Consider the following 15,236-nt stretch of genomic DNA (forward strand, 5'->3'; position numbering starts at 1 on the left):
TGAAGGTAACAGAAAGCCCTACTTAAACAAGAAATTACTCTTAACACCCTTGGGTATAGGCATTTAGATAAAATTGTTCATTACATTTCGGAAGACTTAAAGATGATGGGCAGTTCCGTGGTTGTCCAATTGCTTAGCTCCTCTCCTGGCAGTACTGGATACACCATAGGGATCTTTTCGTGAGGTTCTCCATCTCCGATCATATGGATTGATAGCTTATCAAATATCCGTAGAACTTGATTGACCTTTGGTGGTGCTTCAGGATGAATGAAACCTGCAGAGCGAAAAGTCTCATATAGGTGTGGGATTGTCCGTTCCCCGAATTCTTCTTCCTTTCCCTCAAGTTGAGCCATCCTTTTAATCTTCTTTTGAGCTGTCAGTTTCCTTCTCTCTTCTTTGGTAGGCTTGTACCCCAAACCAAACCTTTCTTCATTCTTCATTGGAGTCAGAGGACGGTTAATTCCTTGTAAATTATTTCCTAACCCCAAACCGGCACGACATCCTTTACCCACAGTCTGCTTAACTCCCATTTTAGTGGCTACTGACAAACGAGGGGTCGGTATCACTTTTCTTTCCCCCACATAAGTAGCATTAACAAATTCAAAAGATCTGAAAGAGCATTCTGGGACTTCTTCTGTTGCTTCTACATAGGGAGCAGATGATGGTTGAATAGCCAGTATGTCTTCTTCCGCACATACACTTATCAGTTGGCCTTCGGCTATGAATTTAACTTTTTGATGAAGGGAAGATGGTATGGCTCCAGCCATATGAATCCATGGACGCCCTAACAAGCAATTATACGATGGGGCAATGTCCATAACTTGAAATTGGACCTCAAAAATGCAAGGGCCAATTTTTATCGGTAGTTCAATGTCCCCTACCACCTCCCTTGTGGTCCCGTCGAAGGCCCTTACAACCATGCGGCTGGTTCTCATATACGACACATCTACTGGCAACTTGCTTAAAGTAGAGCGAGGCATGACATTTAAAGCTGAACCATTATCGACCAAGACCCTAGGTACGGCATGGTCCTTGCATTTGATGGTGATGTGCAACGCTTTGTTACTTCCTCGACCACCCAATGGTATTTCTTCATCATTAAAGGCAATGAAGTTCCCCACTGTAATGTTTCCCACGATGTGGTCTAACTTTTCCACTGATATATCTTGTGCCACATAAGCTTGGTTCAAGACTTTGAGCAGCGCGTTCCTGTGTGCTTCTGAATTCAACAGTAAGAACAACAAAGAGATGTGAGCGGGCATCTTGGTTAGTTGTTCTACCACGTTGTATTCACTATGTTTGATAAACTTGAGAAATTCACCCACTTCTTTCTCGGTAACAAGATTTTTGACCTCATTGTTCGGAGCCACTACAGATTCGTCAACTTGGTCCTTGGAAAAGGTATCTGCTTTCTTTAGGCCTCCCTCTCCCTGTGCTGGTTTCCCTTTTCCAACTATTTCCGCTATCTCAGGGGAATAACATCACCCACTTCGTGTTATACCCCCCACACCAGTTAGATCTTCAGAAGATGCTTGGGGGGCGGATGAAGCTGTGCCCAAAATATTACACTCATAATTCCATGGGACAGCCTTATCGCTCTTGTAAGGGAATGGGTTGGGGACTTCGATGGTAATACCACTTCTGATCATAGTTGGGGATGTATCATTCATCGGGCTTCTGTTTTCTTCATAGAAGATGGTGAGAGGTTTAGGTTTGTTCCCCCCGAATGAACTTGATGCCACTTCAGCTGGGGTGTCTCGATTTATGGTTCCGACCAAATTCTCTTCGGCTTCTTCATAAAACTCAATTACTGATGAATCCATCAATTCTTGCAACTTACGACGAAAGCTATCACAATCTTGAATGGAATGCCCAATTGCCCCCATATGAAATTTGCAAGAATAAGCAAGATCATGCCCCAATTCCTTTGTGTCGATGGGTTCTGGAGTGATGGCATTTATCTTGGACAACGCCTCAAACACTTTATCCATTGGCGTTTGAATCTCATCAATACCCTTTTTCACCATTCGAATCATCCCTTCATGTATGGCATTCACAGTCGGTCTTCCATGATTAGGTAACGGGTTCCCATCAACACTCGAACTATCTTTTTTTGCAAAATTTAAAAGCCCTGCCTTGATGAGCGCTTGAACTTTATGTTTTAAAGTAGTACAATTCTCGGTGGAGTGCCCTTGAATTCCAAAATGATAATCACAATGCGCATTCGGATCATACCATTTCGGGAAAGGTGGTCGGAGTGGTTCTAAAGGGGTTCGAGCAAGGAGTCGATTTTCTATGAGTTGTGGTAGCAATGTAGTGTAAGGGACTGGAATAGGATCAAACTTTGGTCTTTCTAGGGTAGTTTTAGGTCCTCTTTGACCATGGCCAGGATTATTGGTTGAAGCTACCGGTCTTGGTGGTGGAGTTTGTGGAAGAACATTGGTTTGAAATGTTGGTTGCGGGACAGGTTGGTACACATATGGGTTTTGTGTGATGTTGCCTATGTTCGGATAGAAGGGTTGGTATGGGGGGTACGGGTAATATGGGTTAAAGTTGTGGGCTTGTTGGCTGTCGTGAGCGACTGCTTGCACATCCCCTTCTTTCTTCTTGGGCGTACTCCCTTTCTTTGAGCTGGCAACTTCATGCCCTTCAATTTTTTCACTTTTTATAACTCATTCTATTATTTCTCCCGATAAGACCAAATCTGTAAAGTTTTTCGTGGCATTGCCGATCAAGCGCTCATAGAATGGAGCTCGGAGTGTGTTTATGAACAAATCAATCATCTCCTTATCAGTGAGAGGTGGTTGAACTTGCGCTGCTGTATCTCTCCACCTTTGGGCATATTCCTTGAAGTTCTCGCTTTGCTTCTTTTCCATAGTCTGCAATGACAACCGATCAGGGCCTAATTCAGCTACATGCTTGTATTGAGCTATGAAGGCTCTTGCTAAGTCTTTCCAAGTCTTAATACTGTTTCGATCTAGCTGTACGTACCACCGAGCAGCTGACCCAATCAAGCTGTCTTGGAAAAAATGGATCAGTAACTTATCATCGTGAGACTGTGCAGCCATCTTCCGACAATACATGATAATATGTGCCATGGGACATTTTGTTCCGTCATAGTTTTCAAATTCCGGAACCTTGAACTTGGCAGGGATCAATACATCCGGCACTAAGCATAGCTCGGTTGCGTCCATGGTACCAAACCTATTAACTCCTTCGATAGCACGAAGACGTTCTTCCAACAGATCATACTTTTTCTGGTCTTTTTCATTTTCTCCTATTTGTGACGAGTCCTTTCTTAGTTTTTCTTGCTCTTTTGGATCGTCTAAATCTGGGACATTTATTGGTTCAACAGGATTTATCCCAGGATATGGCCCAAATTGCCCATGAGTCGGTTGATGGCCTAGCGGGGGTGGTGCATTGTAATAAATGGATGGCATCACTTGAGGGTGGACCCTTTGAGAGGTTTGGGCATGTGGTGGAGTGAACCCTGGGGGATAGGATGGATCATCCCTTTGGTTTCCACTATCTTGTGCTGGTGGGTTTTCTGACGGAGCTGGCTCTTCGATCGCTCTTTTTCCTTTACTGAGACTCATCATCAATTCCATCATCTTTGCTAACTGTTCTCTCATTTCTTCCTGAGCTCTTTCCATTCTGTCCATTCGCTCTCTTTGTTCTTCTTCCATGATCCTTGCTCGCTGACGCGTATTATGAACACGTTGGTCACTTGGCTTAGGTGGTCGAGCTATTTTGGAACCTTATTATTGATCATAAACATGAATTAGATGCGTATTTGATGCATGAATGAACCCATTATCTTTATTTTTAGATGCAAATACTCATTGTCATGAAATGATGATTTATGCATGTATGAATGATTATGTACTAAAAGTATTTCTCACATGACACCCAACAACAAAGTCATCCATTGCATAAGATATTTGTCTTTGATTACAACTTAGAAGCCATCTAGAAATATTCGTCAATCTTATTATAATGGCTATACACCTCATCTAAATGCTTGATCAACTGTTGCTCTTGTTTTCCAACTGGAAAGATCTGGCTTCTTAATATGTCCGTCTTCCAAGCCATGCTTCTCGCCTTGTAAGCCACCTCCCTCATTTGCCAAACCAAGTAATCCATCTGGTCGTATTTCTCTGTATAAGCTTGTATGTAAGATTCACCCCATTCTTGAATTCTGGTGCTCTGTTGCTTGAGGCGTTCATATTCCTGTTGATAAGTCGTCATGACCCCTTCGAGCTCTTCATACTCCTGTCTTAGTAATTGGATGGACTCTTGTTGGAATCGCACTTGTCTTCTTAGCCCATCATTGTGCGTTTGAAGTTCATTGCCTCGATTTTCTCTCACCTGTATTTCCCTTTGAAGTTCACTAGTTATGGCAGAAAACTTATCATTCAGGCTCTCATACATCCCTTCCATTTTTTGGATTTTCTTTCTTTGCTCATTTACTTCTCTTTTCATTTTCTCACACTCCTTTTGGAGGTCTTCATACCGTTGCTTCCAACTAGCATTTTCAGCTTCGGACTTCTTTCGAGCCAACTCACTTTCCAGCAAAGCGTCTCGCGGTTCTAGATCAACTGGGCCACGTAGTGCATCTTCTTTCGGATATACCACATCCTTAACTTGTTGGTCATGCCATATCTGATATCCGGTAGTCACTTCATCGGTGTACCTCCCTTGATCAACTCGGCTAGTTTTCTTCCAAGCTTGCGCAATCTCCTCAATCTTTTTCAAAAAACCCGGCTCTCCAAAGGTAAACTCCAAAGTATTAAGTCGGTGTGTCATCGGCACAAATTGCTCTGACCCAAATTGTCTTCTCACCATAATTGGGGCATAACTGATGGCTCCCCATGGCCCCATTAACGGTACCCAAGGTTCATTTCCGCATTTGTACAAGATCGGGTGATGCGGCATCCACGGGGCTCTCCATGTTACTTCCACACTCATGAGTTCCCGAAGTCTAGAGATCCATTGTTCCTTAGTCCTATTTTCTGGCCATTCACTCTCACAAAATTCTCTGATAGGGGCGGTTTGCGGATGAAATGGCTTTCTGAACTTATCGACCTTGCATTCAAAGTGGCTCACTATCCAGATGGAAAGAAGCTGTGCACATCCCACAAATCGTCCCTCACCTTTTCTTCGACAGTAATTCAGTGATCTGAGAGTTTTCGCTAGAATAGAGAGCGAAGGATTGGCCTTGTTGATGACTTGCTCGAAGAAGTCTATAATTCCGACTTCTATATGTCCCAAAACCTTGGGAAAGATCACTAGCCCGTAAATTCCCAAGGCCATCACAAGCTGTCCTTGCTCGGTGTCCCGATGCTTCATGATATAGTTACGTAGAAAACTCCACGGGATACATTCATTGTCCCCTTTTTTCCTTAGATTCTGATCAACTTCCGCCGGGGTAATACCCATCATTTTGGCTAACTTTCGCCTATGTCCGGTTTTCTGTCCTCTCCAATATATCTTGTCCGGATTATCAAGATCGATTTGTAGGAGAGCTGAGTACTCTTCAATTGTGGGAACCATATCCACTTTATTGAACACGAAGCATCTATACGACGGATCCCAGAATTGCACAATGGCCTTCAACAACTGTTCATCTATCTGGACCTTAAGGAGTCGAGCTATGTGGCCATATTTCTTATCAAAATTTGCCCGAGTGGTAGCCCCCCACTTATCCCATATGTTGAGCAAATTGGTGAAGTCGTTCCGTTTGAGATCAAGGTGGACCCTATCAAGTAGTGATGAGAAATGATCTTTTGACAAGCAATTTCGTTCACTTTGTTGGGCACTCGCCATATGATGAGTCACTTGATAAATTCCGTCGTAACTTGAGGATGGCCATGATGACTCCATGTATGCAACTGGATCTACTTTGTTAATGGTTGTCAGGTGACAAATACTTTTCCTATTATGATGCAAATATGCATATGACAAAAAATTCCAGTTAGCACTATAAACAAAAATTCCAAAAGATGAATGAAAGTAATTAATAACCTGATACCTTTATTATTCGCGGAGAAGAATTTAGGACAAGGGGATTATGAAAATTCCTTCATGTGTACCTAGTCAAAAGGTATATTCTCACGGGTGAAGCTCTACCTAAGCAAAGGCGACTCTCGGCATTCTACATGCTGAGTTTGGGTTGAAAATGGAGCTAAAGGTTCCCAAATCGCTCCTCACTGTCGTCCACACGGACTAGTAAGGCACCCCGGTCTTCACCCATTACAGGCTTCAAACGGACTAGGTTCGATTTGAGTGGGAGTCTTCACTAGCCCATGCGGAGGTTATCACCTCACGAGAGCGTAGCTACTTAACCCCCTCCTAATTAAGGACAAAGCCCGGGTGGAAGGCTTATGCATGAATGCAAGATGTGTAGTGTGTGAGAAGGAATATACTGACCTTGGACCAATAATTTCACATTCCCCTTATCCTAAATTTCCCGCAATTATTAAAAACAGTGAAGTAATAATAGCAAAATAAATAAATGCATTAAACAAAAATATGCCAAATTGATGCTAGGGAAAACCACAAATTATTCAAGGCTAAAGATAACTTATGATTAATTAATGGCTTGACTCTCGAAGATCCCCAGTGGAGACACCATCTGTCATGACGTGCGGGTCCGGGAACCCGTTCGCCAGACGCGGGCGAAAATTAAAATCCGTGTGGGAGTCGCCACCAATCTTTTTTATCTAAGGTGTGATTGATCACCTATTAATCCGATTCTATCGACGAAGTTCTAAATTGATTTTAGATTCGTCGACAGAACGAGAACTGGTCCATGTTTTCAGAGATGGGTTCGGGAGTGCGGTTACGCACGGAGAAGGGTTAGCACCTCCGTGGCGCCCATTCCACGAACGGTACCATTTAATCTTAAGTTATCTTAATATAGCCTTTTCTTAATTTAATCCCTACTTTATTAATTAAATTTTTATTAAATTGACAGACTGAGTTTTTTATTTGGTTTTACGTATGCACATGATGCAAGCGTAAAATTATGTTATGACTTGTTTATTTTAAATGATGTAGTCGGTAATCTTTTATTGGAAAATTATTCGAAGACCATCCCAACGCTTTGGTGAAGTCTCGAAATTCTCCTCACCTAGAGATATCCCTGGAAGAACTCGTCTTTACAAGCTCCTCGGGGAAATCCCATCATCGGGACTCCCGCACCATTTGCAAGATAAATGTGGCATGCTATGACAGGGTAAAATGATGATATCTACATGCACGCGTTTATTGGTTAGTTGGTTGATAATAATAATAATTTCAGGTAATTTATTGACTTATGTTTATTATTATTTTTTATTATTATATACCATTTTTTTTTATATACATTATTTTAAACAACAATTACTCGGATTAATGGGTATAGGAGTATAGAATTCGGATTTATCCCGACGCTTCGGTGAAAATCCGTTTCGAACTTCGCACTTAAGTGACCCACCCAAAAGAGACAACTCTTTGCCCCTTTTAAGTGGTAATACTCAAATAATTGTTCCATTTATATTATTTGTTATTATTAATATATTAGTGTTCCGAATTATTATTATTATTATTTTTTTTTTTATTTGCAAGCCTCTAAGTATAATATAAATATTTTTTTTATTCACTTGTTATTGTTGTTATTTTTATATATTTTTTAATTTTTATTTTTATTATTATTATGAATTTTTTTATTTACTTACTTATTTTATATATATGTTCTTTTAAGCCATGCATTTTTACTATTATTTTTTATTACTATCATTATTTTTTATTTTATTTTTTTGATTTTTTAATATTAAATATAAGTGTCCATATTATATAAATATTTCTTTCCTAAAAAATAAATGCCTTTTAATTAAAATGGGCTAGACCCAACACTAACAAACCCAAGCAAAAAAGAAAAGGGTTATACCTTGTTGGGCTGCGATTGGCCCAATTCGGTGGCCCGCAGGAGCCCAAGTCTTTACGCCCGGCCTGCCTCCTGAGATCCACAAAGCAGCGTTCAAAACGCACCGTTTGGTGCTTGTGGGGGTGCTCAAAACGACGTCGTTTGGGCTTGGACCTTCCGTCTTCAGCTACCCACTGAAACGACACCGTTTTGCTCTTTCTCCTTTGGGTATAAAAACCCATTTTTAGCTTTTTTTATCCATTTTCCAATTTCTTTTTCTCTCTCTAGCCGCACCCTCTCCCTTCTCTCTAAAAAATTTTCTTTCTTCTCTTCGCCGGCGCCGGGGTCCTCCCTTCTCTTCTCGTCGGCCTCTTTCTCTCTTCTCTCTACTCGCCGGCCGATCCCTCTCTTTCCCTCTCTTCGGCTTCCTCTTCTCTTCTCTCTCCCCCGGCGGATCTCTCTCCTTCTGTCGGCCGATCCCTCTCTTTCGTCGGCCTCTCTCTCTCTTCTCTCTACTCGCCGGCCGATCCCTATCTTTCTCATTTCTCAAATCAACCCCCCTTTTTTGCTTTTTGTTTTATTTTTTGGTTCTTTGTGGCTAGGTTCTTTTGCTGGTAGATCTAGGATTTTGCTTTTTTCGTGTCTCTCCTTTTTTTGGGTTTTTGCAAGTGGTCTTTTAAAGAGCCGGGTTGTCCAAAAATTTGGACAACCCGGCGAGGGGGTTCTGGCACCAGGGAGTTGGTACGCCCAGCCATCCCCCTTTTTTTTTTAATTTATATATTTTTCTTTATTTATTTTATATATTTTATTTGGTTTTATTATAATTTAATTTTTTTTGTTTTAGGTGTCTACAGCCACGTCAACATTTTAGACTCATGCGATCACCATATCAGCAAAATATGAGATGTTAGCAAAGTAATAGTGAAATTGGACAACGTTAGGGGAAAGAACTCGATTGCACAAATCTCAGAGTAGAAGGACTAAATTGACTAATATTGAGATAGAGGGACTAAATAGACGAAAATTCCACAATACAAAAACTTGTGGGATACTTTGACCATCATGAAATAAATGCTTTAAAACCAGTGGATTTGGGCCTTGGGAGATGTTTTTATCACTTTGGTGGAGAACTAAGAAAAGCCCTAACTAATATAAAAAATAATTAAACAATCAAAAGGTCTTCCAACAATTAGGCATAAGAAATTAAGAAATTTGAAGCTTGGAAATACTTTTCGATTTCTATTCATTACATTTTTATCAACAGGAAAAAGCAAAGTTTTTGTTCCCCAACAACTGCACACAAAAATTATACGTGAATATTTGATTTTTATTTTAAATAATAATTATATATATAATACAATTATTTCTAAAATGTAATGCTACTTTATTAAATAAATGCTATGAAGTGATTTGAAATGAAAAAATGTTTGTAAAATTAAAAAAAAAAAATTATATATAAGATGCGAGTACAATGAAAACCACATTATTCAAAATCATGCAAATTAAAAGGTAAAAGATTTAGTGAAACTAAAATTCTTTTTAAGGGTAGCAAGGATTTCGCGTTTAGAGAAGAAGGTTGAGAGGCTGTCGACAGAAAGAGAAAGTGACGAAGAGAAATGGGGACATAAAAGGGGAAAAAGAGTTTATATACTTTGGGTTAAGATGGATAAAACAATGCCATTTTGGTTAGGTTGGCTTGGAAGCTAAAGAAACCTAAAACGGTGCCATTGCAAAAGCAGTGAAACCACTCTTTTGGTCTCTGGATTGCTTCCCGCAAAAGGGAGTTGGGTTGCTGAAGTAGATTTGTGGGCTCTTCCTAGTCCAATTTCTTTGGGTTAATCTGGGATTAGATTTTGTGTAAGCTTCAGACCTTTGGTTCATTGGGCTTGTGAGTTGGATATTTGTGTTGATTGGTTGTGTTTTAGACAATTTTAATATAGATTTATGAAAATAATATATATGAAAAAATATATATAATAAATAATAAAAATATAATATATTTGTGGCAGCATGAATATTATAGGCATGGGAGAGGAAATTATTGAAATAGGGAAATCTATGTAAAAATAATATATATATATATATATATATATATATGTAAATAGGAAACAATAGATATTCACGTAAAATAGATAAAAAAATAACAAATAGAAAAATGTATCTTTATAAAAAAAAGATTTGAGCCTATATAAAAAAATAGAAAAAATGTAAAGAAAATAATATTTAGATTTAATAATTAAGAAAGTAGAATAAAAATATGTCTGTAAAAAACGCATGTACATACATAATATTACTAATGGAGAGAATATCAAATTATACTGATGATGAAATGTTCATTCGAAATGCGAGAAGTCACAATCTCAAATGAATTTTTCTAAATAAGGGATTTCAATTAAAACCCCATCAATACGATGGGATGGTTTTAATGTTGAGTATCGATGTTTACGATCCTAGGTAAGTGAAAAGTGCGTTAATCTAATTACTAATTGAACAAAAACATAGAAACAAAAAGAAATACCTACCGTCTTCTTTGTTCTCTCTTTCTGCTTTTCTCTTTCATTCAACCGCTTAGGGATTTTTTTGTTCTCTTCATTTCTGCTTTTGCTTTGGAGCTGTAGGGTTGTTTTGGAGGTCATGCTAAAGGAAGTTTTGCACGGGCTTCCCTCAAGTTGACAAGTGGGTGTTTTAAAGGCTTGACATTTGGCAGTCGTAGAGGGGCTTTCCAGATAGTTATTGCTGATTTAGGGTTTCTTTGCTGTTTCTTCTCTCTTCCCTGGTAGTACTTTTTGCTGTTGTTGTTTATTGTTGTTCTGTGTTTGTGTTTATTTATGAGAATGAATAGATGAATTTTTTTTTTTGCATATTTGTTTTTATTATTTTGTCTGTGATGACTTTTGTTTACTATGTTTTCAGTTTTTGTACAGATTTAGGGTTTTCTATGTATAAAAATGATTTGTTGTGGGTTTATTTATTTGGATCATTAGATGGATATTGTTGATTTTGGGTTTTAGTATTTGTGTCGATTTAAGGTTTCTTTGTTGTTTCTCCTTTCTCGCTTCTTAATATATTTTATTGTAGTTGTTTATTGTGGTTTTGTGTAATTGTATCGATTGAAGGTTTTTTTATTGATAAAAATTATTTGTTTTGGATTTACCTATTTGAATCATTAAATGAAAATTATTAATTTATTTGAATCAAAAATTTATCTGTGTCAGTATGAATAGAGATGCTACTTTAATTGTTGCTCACATTATAAATAGGGTTCTTACACCTATTTAAGACACAAAACACATTTTTAAATGTTTTTTTATAAAATACCTGCATTTTCTCATCTTAACGTTTTAGGTTCTCTATGTTTTGCATCCACCTTATCATATAAAAAGAAGTAGTTTGAACCTAGGGCAAGAAAATATATTTTTATATGATATCTAGTTGGTATGAAAGGTTAGAAGCTTCATGACCTTGTTAGACATAGTGCTTTTGTTTCAAGGAATGTTATTTTTCATGAACGAGTAAAACCTTGTGTTTTACCTTTCAAAAACAAGAAAGTAAAACTTTATGTTTTACTTCTATTTCACAGAGGTAACGGTGTTATACTTTTAGTTAAAGTTTTTGCAGAAAGAGAATAAAATCTTTATATTTAAAAATCTTATTTCTTGCTTTTGAACACTAAATTTCTAAATTCTTCTTAGTTGAACATATTAGAATGAATTTTAGTGAAATATTAATACTTGGTACTACATCTTGAAAGCAAAGAAATACAAAAAAATCGAAATAGTAGTTTTAATAAAGTTAATTGCTAGCATCTAAATTTCATCTCGTTTAATAGTACTTGGGATTTTTTAAAATTTTAAAGGAAGCATAGGTAGAGCGCAATGGGAGGAAAAGGGTGTTGGCAAAAGTAGGAACAATACAACAAAGTAATAAAAATATACACACATGAAAAAAAGTGTCACGACCCGGAACTCCCATCGAGCCCGTGACAACCGCCGCGAAGCCTAGACAGACATTCTTCCCCCGAATGCCCTTCGAGACCTCGCAAGGCTTTCGTACCAGTTTTTCCATTTCTTTCTCTTCTTTTCTTTTCTTTTTTTTTAAAAATAAAATAAAATAAAAATATTAATTAAAATAATCTATTTTAATGTAAAACAATATATATATATATATTTGAAACATCAAAAATTAATTTTCTGCACATAAAAACAAAATAAATTTATACATACTGTAATATAGAAAATTGGAGTATGTAATTTAAATTACAATGACACATGAGCCCCCAAATAACTGAGAAGGTTTAAGTTTATAACCTTACTTTCTAGGATGCAACTTCGAAATTTACTTCTCGATGCAATTGATAGTCTATTGCCTATTCTGAGCCTGAAAAATGTATAGGAAGAAGGGGTGAGATTATCAAATCCCAGTGAGTAGACAGACATCATCAAAATAATCTAAAGCCGAGTAATAGGAGACAATTAAAATAATTCATCTCAACCCATATAAATAATTGGATTTCATCTGATTACTCAACATGGCTTATGCACTTTTCAAAAACTTGGCCCTTACCAAAAATCCATTCTCGGGGATACCTCGCGAAAGCATCTTACCGAGACCGCCAAGGCTGTTTATTGTCACACACACAAACACATTTCACCTCTGACAACACAGCCGTTCCTTGGCGTTGGCTGAGTCCCACTTTCACGTGGTGGCCAGCGTGAAGTGTAATCAAATCCTACCTCGGGAGTTATCCTACGTGCCTCTCCAATCGAGGTAAGCTCAATAATTAGGAACTGTGCCCCTCTAATTAGGCTGGCCCACGGAACCCCCGTCACTGCAGTGCCCACTTTATAATCTACCAACCAATAAAATCACAATAGTATGACATGGCTCACTTAACACATTCAAGGCAAATCAAAACAGTTCACATATTCTTAAAATCATAAAAATAACCAGTCATACCCACATTTATCATAAGCCATTTAATGTAAAATCATGGATAAACAACACAATCATAGTATAGGTCTCCAATTACTCTATTTTTGAAATCATTATTAAATTTTCAAAAAATTTTATAAAATTATTTTATAAAATCCCATTTTCTCATAAAACACAATAATTTTCCAATTAAACCATTTTTCCATAAAATCACACAATTAAATAAATTTACTCTAGATAATTAAGATGATAGTAAGTTTACTCACTGTACTAGGAGTAGATATACTCCTATTCTCGGTCCTCGGGTGTAGTCTTTTACCCGTATCAAATAGCTCACCACCTATCCACAATACATGACACAAAAATTCAATAATTTGTGTCAAATCAATATATATTATTTCAGGCTCTTATCCATGCGTATGCACTAGATAGGGTGTGAAATGTTTGGACAATCGCTTAATCATGTGTCCGATCTAACTCGCCTATACACGGTGTAAATTTCTAAAATCTCCAATTCAACTCCAATTCCATCCATTTCAATTTCAATTATCCAATTATATCCACAATACCTCAATGACTATGAATGTGGTCCAATTTATCAGTTCGGATCACAAATTACGCTTTTACCCCTAGTGGGTAAAAATTTTAATTTTTTTACACCAAAAATTCCCATTTAATTTCCAACCTCATAATTCATCATTTTTCCATCTAATTCTCTTAAAATAAAGTCAACCTCATCCTCACACACCATTGGCTAGATTCGGCCTAGAGAAATTCATGGAGAAAATGAATATTTTTCTTTTTGTTTTACTCATAAACATGCTAAACTAACACTAAACACTAACATAGTTCAAAATCAAATTAATCTAACAACTTTCTCTCTCTAAACCCATATGATCAGATTTGAATCCATCATCAAAACACATAATTTAACCATAGAAAATAAGGAGAAATGCATGGAAATGATAAATCTTAAGCTAAGCTTGAAAAATCATACCTTTAAACACTTGATTCCTTGAAAAATCACACTTTTTCTTTGAATTTTCTCACTCTAGGGTTTGTTCTTATTTCTCTCTCTCTCCTGCTGGTTTTGGCTGACCCTCCCAATGAATAATTCTGGAATTTTCAAGCCTTTTAATAGGCTTAATAAAATATTATTATTTTATTTACCTTTTGAATATTTTATTATTTTATTTTTTTCTAGCCATCTTTTTTACTTTCTTTTTCCTCTTCACTTATCCATGTCTTCCATGAAATTTCTAGACTTTTCCAAAGTTTTGGTGGAGTAAAATTTTTTTAAAAAATTACACTTTTGCCCCAGTAAAAGTGAAAAATTACATTTTTGCCCCAAAAATTGGAAAATTACCAAAATGCATAATTTTCACTCCTTATACTCATATCATGCTCCATGTAATCAAATTTGATCTAAATTCTCTCAAAAAATTCAATTTCATCCTCGGATGGCAAAATTACCATTTTACCCCTATACTCCAAAAATATCAAAAATTCATATATTTTCACTGCTAAATCTTCCAATTGTACTTCAATACTCATATCATACTCAAATATGCCAAATGGGTCTAAGAAAATCCTTTTTTTAAAAAAAAATTCCCATTTTGTCCTTAAATTGCAAAATGACCATTTTACCCCATAACCGGTCAAAATTCCTGATTGATTCCAAATTGATCCTCGAACTCCGAATCACCATTCCAAGTAGATTTTGGGATTTCAGAACTCTCAAATCCCTTTTAAATTTTTCATTTGAACTAGCTTGAGGTATAAATCAACTTCACAGCACCTCTAGAGGCAATACCGTCTTTTGTCGATTTCTCGGGCTTCCTCAATATACAAACATTCTATCGAGCATGTGAATAACATCATAATTATTTTACAAAGCAGGGTTTTACAACACTACCCCCCTAAAAAAAAAAAAATTTGTCCCCAAAATTTCACTTATCAAACTCCAAGAAAAGATAGGGGTATTAGCTTTTATCCAATGTTCAACATCTCATGTCATCTCCTTCGTTTGAGCATTCTTCCACAATCCTTTAACTATTGAGATGTTCTTTTCGTTGTTCTACCTACATCACTCATCATACATGAAATTTAAATCTTGAACCACTCAGGATCATTCTTCACTTTAGTTACCCATATTACTAATCCCTACACATGCGGGGTTGCACTTTCATTCTCATCAATGCCTCAAAGATTCATCTTTCATGTCTTATGCATTTCTGAACTCCAATTTCCACAATACATTAAGAAAATTTCATAGTGATATTCTACATAAACTCATTTATTATATTATTCTTAAAAGCTTTATTTACACTCTCAGAACTTAGTATTTACATCTCTTATCATTATCTTACATTTCCACCTAACTTTTCATTCACTTTCT

The 15,236-nt window shown here is 36.9% G+C and overlaps 1 long non-coding RNA gene across 1 annotated transcript; it reads right to left on the bottom strand.

Moving 5' to 3' along the window:
• Window positions 1-12,725: 12,725 nt before the first annotated feature.
• On the bottom strand, window positions 12,726-13,938 carry LOC148761694 (uncharacterized). The gene is made up of 3 exons (XR_016027384.1): window positions 13,836-13,938; window positions 13,105-13,178; window positions 12,726-12,755 (listed from the first exon to the last, which is right to left on the bottom strand). It is a non-coding gene; the product is annotated as an uncharacterized LOC148761694 (long non-coding RNA).
• Between the last annotated feature and the right edge of the window lie 1,298 nt (window positions 13,939-15,236).

This window comes from Theobroma cacao, chromosome 7, assembly GCF_053813885.1.
Source record: "Theobroma cacao isolate CCN51 chromosome 7, ASM5381388v1, whole genome shotgun sequence".
Lineage (NCBI taxonomy): Eukaryota > Viridiplantae > Streptophyta > Magnoliopsida > Malvales > Malvaceae > Theobroma > Theobroma cacao.